The sequence below is a fragment of the Bos grunniens genome, chromosome X (assembly GCF_055505025.1).
Source record: "Bos grunniens cultivar Pamir isolate PY7600 chromosome X, Bosgru_T2T1.0, whole genome shotgun sequence".
Lineage (NCBI taxonomy): Eukaryota > Metazoa > Chordata > Mammalia > Artiodactyla > Bovidae > Bos > Bos grunniens.
The window spans coordinates 133,993,409-134,008,159 of record NC_141194.1 but is presented as its reverse complement, the minus strand read 5'-3'; the positions used below and the strand labels follow the sequence as shown (position 1 = coordinate 134,008,159).

Genomic DNA, 14,751 nt, shown 5'->3' with positions numbered 1-14,751 from the left:
CTGGCCCACTGCCAATTTTTGTATTAGAACTTAGTCATGCCTATTCAATTATATGTTGTATAATGGCTACTTCTGTACTATAATGGCAGAGTTGAATAGTTGCGACAAAGACTCAGAGACCACAAGGCCACAAAAAATAAAAATGTTAACTACCTGGGGGACTTCTCTGGTGGTCCAGTGGTTAAGACCCCAAGCTTCCCATGCAAGGGGAACAGGTTAGATCCCTGGTTGGGGAACTAAGATCCCACATGTGGTAGAGTGTGGCCAAAAAATGTTAACTATCTGGCCCTTTACAACAAAAGTTTGCAAATTCATGAACCAAAGAGGACACAGAGACTTCACGGGACAAGAAAAGCAAATGGCCAATGTATTCATAAGTATATATATATTTTTTTATCTACTAGTCATCAAAAAGCACAACTCATACACACAAAAAAGATATCAGGTTTACCTTTCAAACTCGCAGTACTGGTAAGCTTCAGGCAAAGGTGTGCTAATAACTACCATTGACTGAAATAGAAATAAGTAAACTCTTTCTTGGGGATGTTGTGACAATATGTAACAACGTCTTTGCAAATGATCATAACTCTTGGACACAGTAATTCCACAGCTAGGATTCTGTTCTGAGGAAATAAAACAGATCCACAAGTATCTGTGCATAAGGATATTCCAGTAAACATTAGTACTAGTACAAAATTGAAAACAAATATATTTTAGAAGAATAGTTTAATGACATGGGATAATATTCATAATATAATTTTAATTGGAGGAAAAATAGCCCAGGGTGGGGGAACCCAGTTTGATCTCAAACCTGTGTTCTGCTGCAATTCACACATATCTAGTCTCATCTGACAATTAGTGGGATATCAGAAACATATTAAATGGGAGAATGAGGGACCTCTTTAAATAGAACTTATCCAAGAGGAAGAAAATTTACTCAGAACAAATCTGGTCAAGAATGAGAACATGACTAGTGGGAAGTTGCTACATAACATAGGGAGTTCAACTCAGTGCTCTGTGATGACATAGAAGGGTGGGATGGGGTGGAGGGTGGGATGGAGGTTCAAGAGGGAGGGGATCTAACTATACTTATGGCTGACTCATGTTGTTGCATGGCGAAAACCAATACAACATTTAAAGCAATTATCCTCCAATTAAAATAATTTATAATAAAATATTATTATTTTAAAATAATAAAAGTCACATGTTTTTATAAATAATAAATAATAAAATAATAAATTTATTTTATAAATTATTTTATATTTTTTCTAACTTATTTTATGAAATAATTTATTATGTTATAAATTTATTGTTTTATAAATAATAATGAATAAATAATGCTTTTTCTTTAAATGACATGACCTAAAATGTTACCTTTGTTATGGGAGACCTCTGCAAGTTTCTATCGCTCTACCATAAAAAGGGAACAATGACACCTTCTTTGTCTCACTTACCAAATTTTCAAGTCTCAGTTAACAGGTATATATTGAAATGCTTTGAAAACTGCCAAGTATTATCCAAATAGGTTGGCCTTATTAGTTTAGATCTTATTAGATCAGAGGCAATTCCTCAAAAACTTTGCTCATGAGATGGGTTTGTTTATCATTCACTCCTGGTGTTTTCTTCAACCATGACAGGTACTAGTGCAATTAATCTGACTGAGATGAAGGCTTTTGATACTGTTTCAGGTAGAACAGGTTTTCCTCACAAGGGATTAGTTTTTAATTTCCAATGAGGTTGAAAAGAGAGCATCTAAGAACAGTAGGGCTTCTGATGTAGTTCAGTTAATACTGCAGTGCTTTATTACCTCCATTTGCTATAATACTGCTTTTATTAATATACTCATCTCCTTGACTCATGCTACCATACCAGCCACATGTGCATGTGTTTAAAATTAAATTCTATAGTCCTTTCATTTTCACAGGAGCCTTGCATCTTTTTTTCCTTTAATGTTTAATTGAACTACACACATCCCACTGCCACCACCCCCTCCCACTTACCTCAGTGCAGAAAGCAAACATTTTGATGCTTTGCTTTAACTATTAGGATAGTTGTGGAGGCAGTAATGAAAATAACTTAGCACTCACTGTTATTTTTGAGTATCCAGAATGTACCTGTCAAAAATTATCTAACTTCAAATGGATGGAGGGAAAAAAAAAACATGAAAATGATTCTTTCTCTTTTTCCTTCTATATCACCACTATTGTTTCTCTCAGCAATACTCCAAACATGGGGACTATATTCAATTCTAAAACTCCCTATTATGCTCTCCAAGTCATATTATTTTATCCCCTTCCCTCTTATTTTCCTCTACTACCACTTTAGTCCACTGGTTCTCAAATTTCAGCAGGCTTCAGAATCCCCTGATGGGATGGTTAAAACACAAGTAACTAGGCCCTCTCCAAAAGAGTTTTTGATTCTATAGATCTGGGATGAGGCCCAATAATCTATATGTTTAAGAAATCCCAGGGACTTCCTTTGCAGTCCAGTGATTAAGAATCTACCTTACAATGCAGGGGATGTAGGTTTGAATTCTTGTTAAGGAACTAAGATCCCACTTGCCATGTCACAACTAAAGAGTGGAGCCCACGTGTCAAAACTAAGACTTGACTCAGTCAAATAAATACATAAATATTTTTTTAAAATCTCAAATGGTGTTGATGCTATAGGCTGGGGACCACATTTTGAGAACATTTTTCTAATCTACTCCTAAGTTACTGTCAGTCAGTTCAGTTGCTCAGTCGTGTCTGACTGTGACCCAAGAACTGCAGCACGCCAGGCTTCCCTGTCCATCACCTTGAGTCGGTGATGCCATCCAACCGTCTCATCCTCTGTCATCCCATTCTCCGCCTGCCCTCAATCCCTCCCAGCATCAGGGTCTTTTCCAGTGAGTCAGCTCTTCACATCAGGTGGCCAAAGTATTGGAGTTTCAGCTTCAACATCAGTCCTTCCAATGAACACCCAGGACTGATCTCCTTTAGGATGGACTGATTGGATCTCCCTGCAGTCCAAGGGACTCTCAAGAGTCTTCTCCAACACCAAAGTTCAAAACCATCAATTCTTTGGCCTTCAGCTTTCTTTATACTCCAACTCTCACATCCATACATGACCACTGGAAAAACCATAACCTTTACTGGATGGACCTTTATTGACAAAGTAATGTCTCTGCTTTTTAATATGTTGTCTAGGTTGGTCATAACTTTCCTTCCAAGGAATAAGCATCTTTTAATTTCATGGCTGCAATCACCATCTGCAGTGGTTTTGGAGCCCCAAAAAATAAAGTCAGCCACTGTTTCCACTGTTTACCCATCTATTTCCCATGAAGTGATAGACCAGATGCCATGATCTTCGTTTTCTGAATGTTGAGCTTTAAGGCAACTTTTTTACTCTCCTCTTTCACTTTCATCAAGAGGCTCTTTAGTTCTTTTTCACTTTCTGCCATAAGGGTGGTGTCATCTGCATATCTGAGGTGATTGATATTTCTCCTGGCAATCTTGATTCCAGCTTGTGCTTCATCCAGCCCAGCATTTCTCATGATGTACTCTGCATATAAGTTAAATAAGCAGGGGGACAATATATAGCCTTGACGTACTCCTTTTCCTATTTGGAACCAGTCTGTTGTTCCGTGTCCAGTTCTAACTGTTGCTTCCTGACCTGCATACAGGTTTCTCAAGAGGCAGGTCAGGCGGTCTGGTATTCCCATCTCTTTCAGAATTTCCCACAGTTTATTGTGATCCACACAGTCAAAGGCTTTGGCATAGTCAGTAAAGCAATAGCCTTCTAACATCTATTCCCCCTTCAATCTGCTGCATATGCCTACTCCATACAAACAAGCCTGGAATGAGACTGAACTCTTTTGGAATTTTTATATACTATGTTACCTTGGACAGATAACCTAAAATCCGTGAACTTCAATTTCCTTATCTAAAATGCTGGCTAATGACAGTACATATTTCATAATATCATTGTGGTGATTAACTGAGATAATTATTGAACAATACAAAGAAATCAGCACAATTTTTACCACATTGTAAGTGCTCAGTAATCATAGCTATTATCATTATTTACCAAAGAAGTAGTATTAAAATATCACTATACTTAAAATAGCTCTACCACAGTCAAGAGTTGAAATAGGTTTTGATCTAGTAAGGCTATGGAATACACATGTGAATGAAATAATAAAAGGCATGAATAAAGATGTTTCTGTAAAGATGTATATTGTGGAGTTAGGTATAAAGCAGTAGTAGTAGTTTCAGTCACTTGATTGTGTCAGACTCTTTGTGACCCCATGGACCGTAGCCCCCCAGGCTCCTCTGTCCATGGAATTCTCCATGCAAGAATACTGGATTGGGTTGCCATTTCCTTCTACAGTGTAATAGTACAAATTGGAAATATATGATGAATAATATTCAAGATGTCAAGTAAATTATGGAATGTTAGTAACAAAGAAATGCTATGTAGCCATTAACCAAGAGAAGTAATGTAGCAAGGTGGCTAATTGTGCAAGCAAAGTAGCAAGGTGGCTAACTGTGCAAGCGAAGTTCTGAAGCAAAGCTGTCTGGACTCAAAATGCCAGCTATCCTACTTACAAGTTCTGTGACCCTGGATAAATTCAAGTCTATTCAAGTTTACTTACTGCTAGTCTCATCTTGACTTTACACTCTCAGGGTATTTGGTATTCAATGTTGTTAACTGAGACCAAATCAAATAAACATATAGGCCAAGAGGCACATGAAAGGATGTTCAACATCACTAGTTATTAGAGAAATGCAAATTAAAATGACAATGAGGTATCATCTCAAACCAGTCAGAATGGCCATCATCAAAAAGTCTACAAATAACAAGTCCTGGAGAGGGTATGGAGAGAAGGGAACCTTCCTGCACTGTTGATGGGAATATAAGTTAGTACAGCCTCTATGGAGAGCAGGATGAAGGTTCCTTAAACAACTAAAAATAGAGCTACCATATGATCCTGCAGTCCTACTCCTGGGTATATATCTGGAGGAAACTCTACTTTTAAAAGATAGATACACCCTAATATTTATTGCAGATCTGGACTGTGAAGAAAGCTGAGCGCTGAAGAATTGATGCTTTTGAACTGTGGTGTTGGAGAAGACTCTTAAGAGTCCCTTGAACTGCAAGGAGATCCAACCAGTCCATTCTGAGGGAGATCAGTCCTGGGTGTTCTTTGGTAGGAATGATGCTAAAGCTGAAACTCCAGTACTTTGGCCACCTCATGCAAAGAGTTGACTCATTGGAAAAGACTCTGATGCTGGGAGGGATTGGGGACAGGAGGAGAAGGGGAAAACAGAGGATGAGATGGCTGGATGGCATCACCGACTCGATGGACGTGAGTTTGAGTGAACTCCAGGAGTTGGTGATGGACAGGGAGGCCTGGCGTGCTGCAATTCATGGGGTGGCAAAGAGTCAGACATGACTTAGTGACTGAACTGAACTGAACTGATTTACATTTTATGTATAACATACATAAATCCTATTGTTCATAGAATACTATATTCACATAAGAAGCAACCTAAATGTCCAACGACAGATGAGTGGACAAAGAAGGTGTGGTACGCATATACAATGGAATATTTTTCAACCATAAAAGAGGACAGAATAATGTCATTTGCAGCAACATGGATGGACCTAGAGATTATCGTGCTAAGTGAAGTAATCAGACAGAAAAAGACAAGTATCATATGATATCATTTATATGTGAAATCTAAAAATATATATATACAAATGGACTTATATACAAAACAGAAATAGATCCACAGACATGGTTACCAAAAGGGGGAAGTGAGAGGGATGAATTAGGAGTTTGGAATTAACAGATACAAACTCCTATATATAAAATAGATAAACATTGACCTACTATATACCACAGGAAACTCTACTCAATATTCTGTAATAACTTAAATGGGAAAAGAATCTGACAAAGAATTGATCTATATATATCTATATCTGAATCACTTTGCTATACCTCTGAAACACATTATGAATTAACTATATTCCAATATGAAATAAAAATGAAAACAATGTAAATTTGACATTATTCTCTGACTTAAAATTCTCTAATAGCTTTTCATTCACATTACAATAAAATTCAGACTGCCTCAAAGTTGTCAAGTAACATATGCTGAATAAATATATGAAAAATTTAAATGAAAATAAGTATGTGAGGGTTGAGATGGAGTTAGGCACAAAAACAAACTGTATTGTCAGCAAAGATATTCAAAACTGTTCAGTTATTCCTTTTCATTTTTTCAAATTCATGGATGTTTTGCAATTCCTATACTATTATGGAAGAAAGGACACCATAGCATATGTGTCACAATTTATATACTTGGTATCATGCAATATGTTCATGACAGATATTACAATATTCTTCACCTCTTTGTGAAGTTGGGGAAGCTTACTACTCTCTTATGTACTTCACCTCCTAAACAAGAGCATGGTAGGTGAAAAGAGCAGGTAGCAGGGGGCTATTATGGTGAAGACTGGTAGTGTCAGGTGGGCCTTTCAGCAACTGTTTTTAAATTGAATCATGTATTAATAGATGGTTATGACTACAGTCTAGCATCCAGTACAGTTCTACACTATAGTCATGGGGTCCCGTTCTCCTTTTGAGAGCTATTAATTTTATAACTAATAATTAATTAGCCAACCTGCTTGGGAAAAGAGTTCCTTGTGACCATTTTTTCAAATTCATCAGCACATGTCAGAGCACCTGTCAAAATAAATTTACCCCAGTGAAAATTAAGGAACAGAAGACAACAGGGAAGAAGAGACTGACAACACATTTGTTAGATTTTAAGACCCGTCATTCACATTTGAAGATAAACAGAAACATCACCTGAAGAAATGTATGTAGTAGGGATTTCAGTATTTATTATACTGATACAGATCTATATCTCATTTACATATTTATATATCAATTTCTGAACAATCCCACAGGATGAATAATATTATTTACTATTTGAAGAGGAGAAAGAGTCAGAGCTGTTATTGTTTTTTTCAAGACTTATCTCAAACCCACCAATTTTCACAGCCATGTTTCAAATCTGTCTGTTTTGCTTCAGAGTCTGTGTGTTTTCAATTATATTATATCACTTCAATAAGGGACAGCAGAAGCTCTTAAGATGGAGGAATACATAATTAAAATGAAAAATGGATTTTAATTTTCTAAAACAAATTCTTAAAAAAAATTAAAACAAATTCTTTCTTCAGTATTTCCAAGAAAAGAGACATAAGACATCATTTGTATATCCTGACAAAATTCTATAGATTGACTCCAAGTTTGTCAAACTTCTTCCACAAAATGTGTCTACTATAACCAGCTTTTTCCAGATTCCACTCTGAATGTCAAGGGTTTAGGACAGTGAAGTAAGTCAGACATTCTTCTAATGCAATGGGAGTACAATATAGAACTTCACATAAAAAGAGACTGTTTCAGAGTCATCCAGAAGAATTTAGTTGCTGAAGCAGCACAAAGATCTTGCTTGGTTTTTCTTTCCTATAAGAATAGCATGGCCCCAAAGACTAGGTTTGAGTGAGATTCTGGAGTGTACTATAATTTCATTAAAAAATATGTTTCATGGTCTTATACCTTTCCAACCTTCACAAACAAAAACTCATTTCTAGCTGAAACTTTATATCATTTTTTTTTCTGGCTGGAATGTGAAGATTTGGGGAATGGGTGAAAGAAATTTATTGAGTTGTTAAAAATATATGATGCAGGTCTTGTCTAGTTTTCACCTCCCTGGCTCATAAACACAGTTGCTGTCTTTCACAATTCATTTCTGTCAATCACTGTGACAGGCAGAGTAGAATTCCCTTCCTCTGCCTTCTCAAACAAAAGTAAAATAAACAAAATAATATTTTGATGTAGAATCTCAGCATTTCAGTGAAGGTGAAACTACTTGCCACTTCCAATCCACTTTGAGATCTGATCTCAGTTTGGAGCCAGGGCGTGGGCCTCAGTGGTATTGAGGAGGCTCAGTAGTGAGGGAGGAATGAATGCTGGCATTCATCTGAGCCAGTGGGGAAGGTGAAAGAGCAAAGACCTCACACAGTATGGAGAGTAGGAAAGCTTTTAGTCAGTGTTCTTGGCTCTTCCTTCCACGTGTAAATTCAGAAAACTATTTGAGAAGTTAGTTGGCAGAAATGTTTGTGCTTTGAGTGTAGGTTCTCAAAAACTGAAGAAGTCGAAGGTGACCCAACTTAAAAACTTATGAGGCATAGCTGTACTATTTGGTACTACCAAGTCTTATCTACCAAGTACTTTTGTAGTAGTTGGTTTGAATTTTGGAGGGCAAACAATTAAGAAAGTCTTATTACATGTAAATATAAACCTTACTGGAAAAACTCAATGATAAGGATGAGCAAATGAATGAGAAGATAGAGGTTGGTATAAAATTACTTTTTACCTCCTCAGAATGTGTGCTCACTGTAGGAGGGCTACCTTGGACAGGAGCTATAGAATCCTGTCATGCACAAATCATTGTGTGTGAGTTATACCTTACTGGCATATATCTATCTGGTAGATGACTATAGTCCTGAACTTATTGGTACATAAGATCCTAATTTAAAAAGTGAGCCGAGTATTCAATATTTAATATCATAGACAGTGAAAAAGTTCTATTGTCATGAACGTATAACTCCCTTCCTGACCCTGGGATCAACATTCCCACTGGATTTCCTCAGAATTTATATAATATATAGCAGAGGTCTCCAACCCCCAGGCCATGGACCAGTTCTGGCTTGCATCTGTTAGTAACTGGGCCACACAGCAGGAGGTGAGCAGCAGACAAGCAAGTAAAGCTTCATCTGAGGCTCCCCATTACTCTCATTACTGCATGAACCATCCCCCTCATCTGAAAAGCTTTTGTATAGCAAAGGAAACCATAAACAAAATGAAAAGATAAGCCTCAGAATGGGAGAAAATAATTGCAAATGAAGCAAATGAAAAAGAATTAATCTCCAAAATATACAAGCAACTCACACAGCTCAATATCAGAAAAACAACCTAATCAAACAATGGGTGAAAGAGCTATATGGATATTTCTCCAAAGAAGACATACAGATGGCCAACAAAAATATGAAAAGATGCTCAACATCGATCACTGTTAGAGAAATGCAAATCAAAACTACAATGAGACATCACCTTATACCAGTTAGAATCAGTTCAGTTCAGTTACTCAGTCGTGTCCGACTCTTTGAGACCCCATGAATCGCAGCATGCCAGGCCTCCCTGTCCATCGCCAACTCCCAGAGTTCACTCAGACTCACGTCCATCGAGTCAATGATGCCATCCAGCCATTTCATCCTCTGTCATCCCCTTCTCCTCCTGACCCCAATCCCTCCCAGTATCAGAGTTTTTTCCAATGAGTCAACTCTTCGCATGAGGTGGCCAAAATACTGGAGTTTCAGCTTTAGCATCATTCCTTCCAAAGAAATCCCAGGGCTGATCTCCTTCAGAATGGACTGGTTGGATCTCCTTGCAGTCCAAGGGACTCTCAAGAGTCTTCTCCAAAAGCATCAATTCTTCGGCTCTCAGCTTTCTTCACAATCCAACTCTCACATCCATACATGACAACAGAAAAAACCATAGCCTTGACTAGATGGACCTTTGTTGGCAAAGTAATGTCTCTGCTTTTCAATATGCTATCTAGGTTGGTCATAACTTTCCTTCCAAGGAGTAAGCGTCTTTTAATTTCATGGCTGCAGTCACTATCTGCAGTGAATTTGGAGCCCCCCAAAATAAAGTCTGACACTGTTTCCACTGTTTCCCCATCTATTTCCCATGAAGTGATGGGACCAGGTGCCATGATCTTCATCTTCTGAATGCTGAGCTTTAAGCCAACTTTTTCACTCTCCTCTTTCACTTTCATCAAGAGGCTTTTTAGTTCTTTTTCACTTTCTGCCATAAGAGTGGTGTCATCTGCATATCTGAGGTTATTGATATTTCTCCCAGCAATCTTGATTCCAGCTTGTGCTTCTTCCAGCCCAGCGTTTCTCATGATGTACTCTGCATAGAAGTTAAACAAGCAGGGTGACAATATAAAGCCTTGAAATGCTCTTTCTCCTATTTGGAACAAGTCTGTTGTTCCATGTCCAGTTCTAATTGTTGCTTCTGACCTGCATACAGGTTTCTCAAGAGGCAGGTCAGGTGGTCTGGTATTCCCATCTCTTTCAGAATTTTCCACAGTTTATTGTGATCCACATAGTCAAAGGCTTTGGCATAGTCAATAAAGCAGAAATAGATGTTTTTTCCGGAACTCTCTTGCTTTTTCCATGATCCAGCTGATGGCAATTTGATCTCTGGTTCTTCTGTCTTTTCTAAAACCAGCTTGGACATCTGGAATTTCATGGTTCATGTATTGCTGAAGCCTGGCTTGGAGAATTTTGAGCATTACTTTACTAGCATGTGAGATGAGTGCAGTTAGAATAGGCGTCATCAAAAAATCTATAAACAATAAGTACTGGAGAGGGTGTGGAAAAAAAGGAACCCTCTTTCACTGTTGGTGGGAATGTAAATTGATATAGCCATTATGGAGAGCAGTATGGAAATTCCTTAAGAAACTAGGAATACAATTACCATATGACCCAGCAATCCCACTACTGGTCATACACCCTGAGAAAACCATAATTCAAAGACACATGTACTCTAGTTTTCATAGCGGCACTATTTGCAATATCAGGACATGGAAGCAACCTAGATGTCCACTGACAGATGAATGGATAAAGAAGCTGTGGTACATATACACAGTGGAATATAATTCAGCCACAAAAAGGAATGAATTAAAGTCCATTATAGTGAGGTGGATTAAACTAGAGCCTGTTAAACAGAGTGAAGTAATTCATAAAAACAAATATTTTATTATATGGAACCTAGAAAAAATGGTACTGATGAATCTATTTGCTGGGCAGGAATAGAGGTGAAGACATAGAGAATGAATTTGTGGATACAGTGAGGGAAGGAGAGGGTGGGACAAAATGGGAGAGTAGCATTGATATATATATATACACTTCCATGTATAAAAGACCCTGATGCTGGGAAAGATTGAAGGGAAAAGGAGAAGGGGGCGGCAGAGTATGAGATGGCTGGATGGCATCACTAACTCAATGGACATGAATCTGAGCAACCTCCAGGACATAGTGAAGGACAGGGGAGCCTGGCATGCTGCAGTCCATGGGGTAGCAACAGATCAGACACTACAATGCCTGAACAACAACTAGAACAACGGATGTGTAAAATAGCTAGTGTGAAGCAGTTTTATAGCAGAGGAAACTCAGCTCAGTGCTCTGTGATGACCTAGAGACATGAGATGGGGGTTGGGGTGAAAGGGAGATGCAAGAGGGAGGGGATATATGTATACATATTTCTGATTCATGCTGTTGTACAGCAGAAAGCAATACAATATTATTAAACAATTCTCCTCCTAAAAATAATTTTTAAAAAAGGAAAACTGTCTTCCATGAAGCCAGTCTCTGGTGCCAAAATATTGGGGACTGCTGATATATAGTGAAAATAAACTAGAGGTCAAAGGAAGCCAAAGAGAGAGGAACCAAGGACACAAGTCTAACCATTTATATTAATAGATACACCAAGCAGTCAATGGAGTTTCCACAAATAAACAAGTGTAACCCAAGGTGCAATGAATAGTGTTTAAAAACTGGAAACAAGATGTCTGGGTTCAAATCTTGGTTCTGCTACATACTAGTTATATGACCTTGAACAAGTTGCTTTACCTCTCTGTGCCTTGATTTTTCACCTGTAAAGCCTTATAGAGTTATAAGGCTGAAAGTAATAGTTGCAGAACGGTTAGAACAGTTCTTGACATATAGCAAGTGTTATACATGTGTATGTATGCATATATATGCAATATATAAGTGTCTGCTATTATTCTAAGCTACAGCTCTAAATCTAATGGGCACACAATGGAGAATATGGATAGATGAGTGTATATTATAATATAGGTTATTGCCATAATTAGCATTCAAACAAAAAAAATGACATGCAAAATGACATGCCAGTCCCTTTATTCAGCTGGTCACCTCTATCTCAAAGAATATTATTTGTCTTCCCCTCCTCTCTGTTCATCTCTTTTCCTTCTAGTAATTTAAAAGATTTAATTGAATATGCATTTCTTAAGGAAATGTAAAGTGTCCATTCACGCTCTAACAAATGAAAGTATAGTACAGTCTATCAAGTCTCAGCTAGGACACCCCATCACTTGGGGAATCTTTCCTTGATTTTCCTGGTGGTTTCATCCCAGACTGGTCTCTGTTTTCCTTGAGCTTAAATAGCAATGCATTTTGTACCACTTCCCTAGCACTCACAATTGGAAAAAATTGTTTCAAGATTTTGACTGTGAGGCTTGCCTCTTTTCCCAACAGGATCATAACGTTTTCTTAGGTCAGGCAATATAGCTCTATTTTTCATGCCTTTGGAGAAGGAAATGGCAACCCACTCCAGTGTTCTTGCCTGGAGAATCCCAGGGAAGGTGGAGCCTGGTGGGCTGCCATCTATGGGGTCGCACAGAGTCGGACAGGACTGAAGCAACTTAGCAGCAGCAGCAGCAGCAACACAGAGCCACATATGGCATAGGAGCTTCATAGCTCTTGCTTAATGACTGACTGACTGATAAATCATTATATTTTCTCCAGTTCACTCAATAAACAATCAGACGTCAGCCTATTTCATCCTACTTGAGCCCCAAATTTGAAATTCAGGAGAAAAAAACTATGTCAGCATATTTTCACAATTGTAGAAAAACCTAATCTGTCAATCATCTAAAGTTTTCTTTCCTTCCTTTCATAGCCAAACCATGAGATTACTGAAACAAAATCTCCCAGAGAACTGTACTATTTCCTTCTTCAGCAAGAGGCATTGCGGTTTTGGCAGAAATGTTAAAAACCACAGAGATGCTATCGTTTTCGACATCAAAATATAATGGAATTAGGCATTATTTTAGCCAAACTAGCAAATCTAGGAAAATTTAGTATTATGAGTGAAAAGAAAGCAGAGGCTGACTCTTTAATTCAGTCACATAATCAAACAAAGATTTTGCCTCTGATTCATTCCTGGTACCTTGTCACTTGCCTAGCCTGCTTGATTCCTCTTTTTCATTATTTCTGTTCAAGAGTTAGGGTTAGATCTCAAACAGCCAGAGACAGATACTGGGGCTAACAGCAAAGGAAAAGGTAATCGTATTTCTTTTCAATCAGCATATCCAACATTTCAAATAAATAACACCTTCATATAGGAAGATCAGGCTTCTCAGTGCATGTATCTGAAAAATCCATCTAAAATACTAATATATAATGTTCAGTTCAGTCTCTCAGTCATGTCTGACTCTTTGCAGCCCCATGAATCGCAGCATGCCAGGCCTCACTGTCCATCACCAATTCCAGGAGTTCACTCAGACTCACGTCCATCGAGTCGGTGATGCCATCCAGCCATCTCATCCTCTGTCATCCCCTTCTCCTCCTGCCCTCAATCCCTCCCAGCATCAGAGTCTTTTCTAATGAGTCAACTCTTAGCATGAGGTGGCCAAAGTATTGGAGTTTCAGCCTCAGCATCAGTCCTTCCAATGAACACCTAGGACTGGTCTCCTTTAGGATGGACTGGTTGGATCTCCTTGCAGTCCAAGGGACTCTCAAGAGTCTTCTCCAGCACCACAGTTCAAAAGCGTCAATTCTTTGGTGCTTGGCTTTCTTCACAGTCCAACTCTCACATTCATACATGACCACTGGAAAAACCATAGCCTTGACTAGATGGACCTTTGTTGGCAAAGTAATATCTCTGCTTTTTAATGTGCTGTCTAGGTCAGTCATAACTTTCCTTTCAAGGAGTAAGCGTGTTTTAATTTCATGGCTGCAATCACCATATGCAGTGATTTTGGTGCAGATATTATATAATGTTAGTAAATCATATTTTAAATATTTTCATTCACACTATGTAAAACTGCTGGCCATTTTCAAATGACTCTTTTCATCTCTTGAAAGAACAACAAAGAGATGTTTTTGTTACCTTCATGGAACTGAAGTTGAACAACTGCCACAATTTTGAGTGAAACAATGGAATCACAGAGAGAAGATTTAATCTGTAAGGATACTATCAAAAGCAAATTAGAAGTGTTCTTGGTCTTTTAGTTTGAGACACAATGGAATCTACTCACAATTCATCCTTGTCAGACTAACTTCTGCTCAGGATTTCCAACCTGCCATAATTCTGAGAGTCATTCTCTTCTCCATTCAAACTGAAAACCTAGAATAAAAAACAGAGCAGAAACCACAATTTTAAAAATGCAAGAAAATAATAAATTATCATATTTATTCATTCAGCAAGTATTTATTGAGAACCTACTACCTGCTAAGCACTGTTATTAATATAAATAAAATGATAAACAAGAAAGACATAGTCCTTATCCAAAGAGAGCTCAAATTTTAGTAAGAGAAAAGATACTTTGCAGACTTTACAGTAATGTGGGTATCAGTTCAGTTCAGTTGCTCAGACATGTCTGACTCTTTTCAACCCCATGGACTGCAGCTCGCCAGACTTCCCTGTCCATCACCAACTTCCAGAGCTTGCTCAAACTCTTGTCCATGGAGTCGGCGATGCCATCCAACCATCTTATCTTCTGTCATCCCCTTCTCCTTCCACCTTCAATCTTTCCCAGCAGCAGGGTCATTTCCAATGAGTCAGTTCCTCGCATCAGGTGGTCAAAGTATTGGAGCTCC

The 14,751-nt window shown here is 38.1% G+C and overlaps 1 long non-coding RNA gene across 1 annotated transcript in view; it reads right to left on the bottom strand.

The window, feature by feature from the left end:
- The window catches only part of LOC147341451 (uncharacterized), an 84,617-nt gene extending 70,337 nt beyond the window's left edge, over positions 1-14,280 (bottom strand). The window contains exon 1 of the long non-coding RNA XR_015159437.1: positions 14,190-14,280. This is a non-coding gene — a long non-coding RNA (uncharacterized LOC147341451). The remainder of the gene's footprint in view (positions 1-14,189) is intronic.
- Between the last annotated feature and the right edge of the window lie 471 nt (positions 14,281-14,751).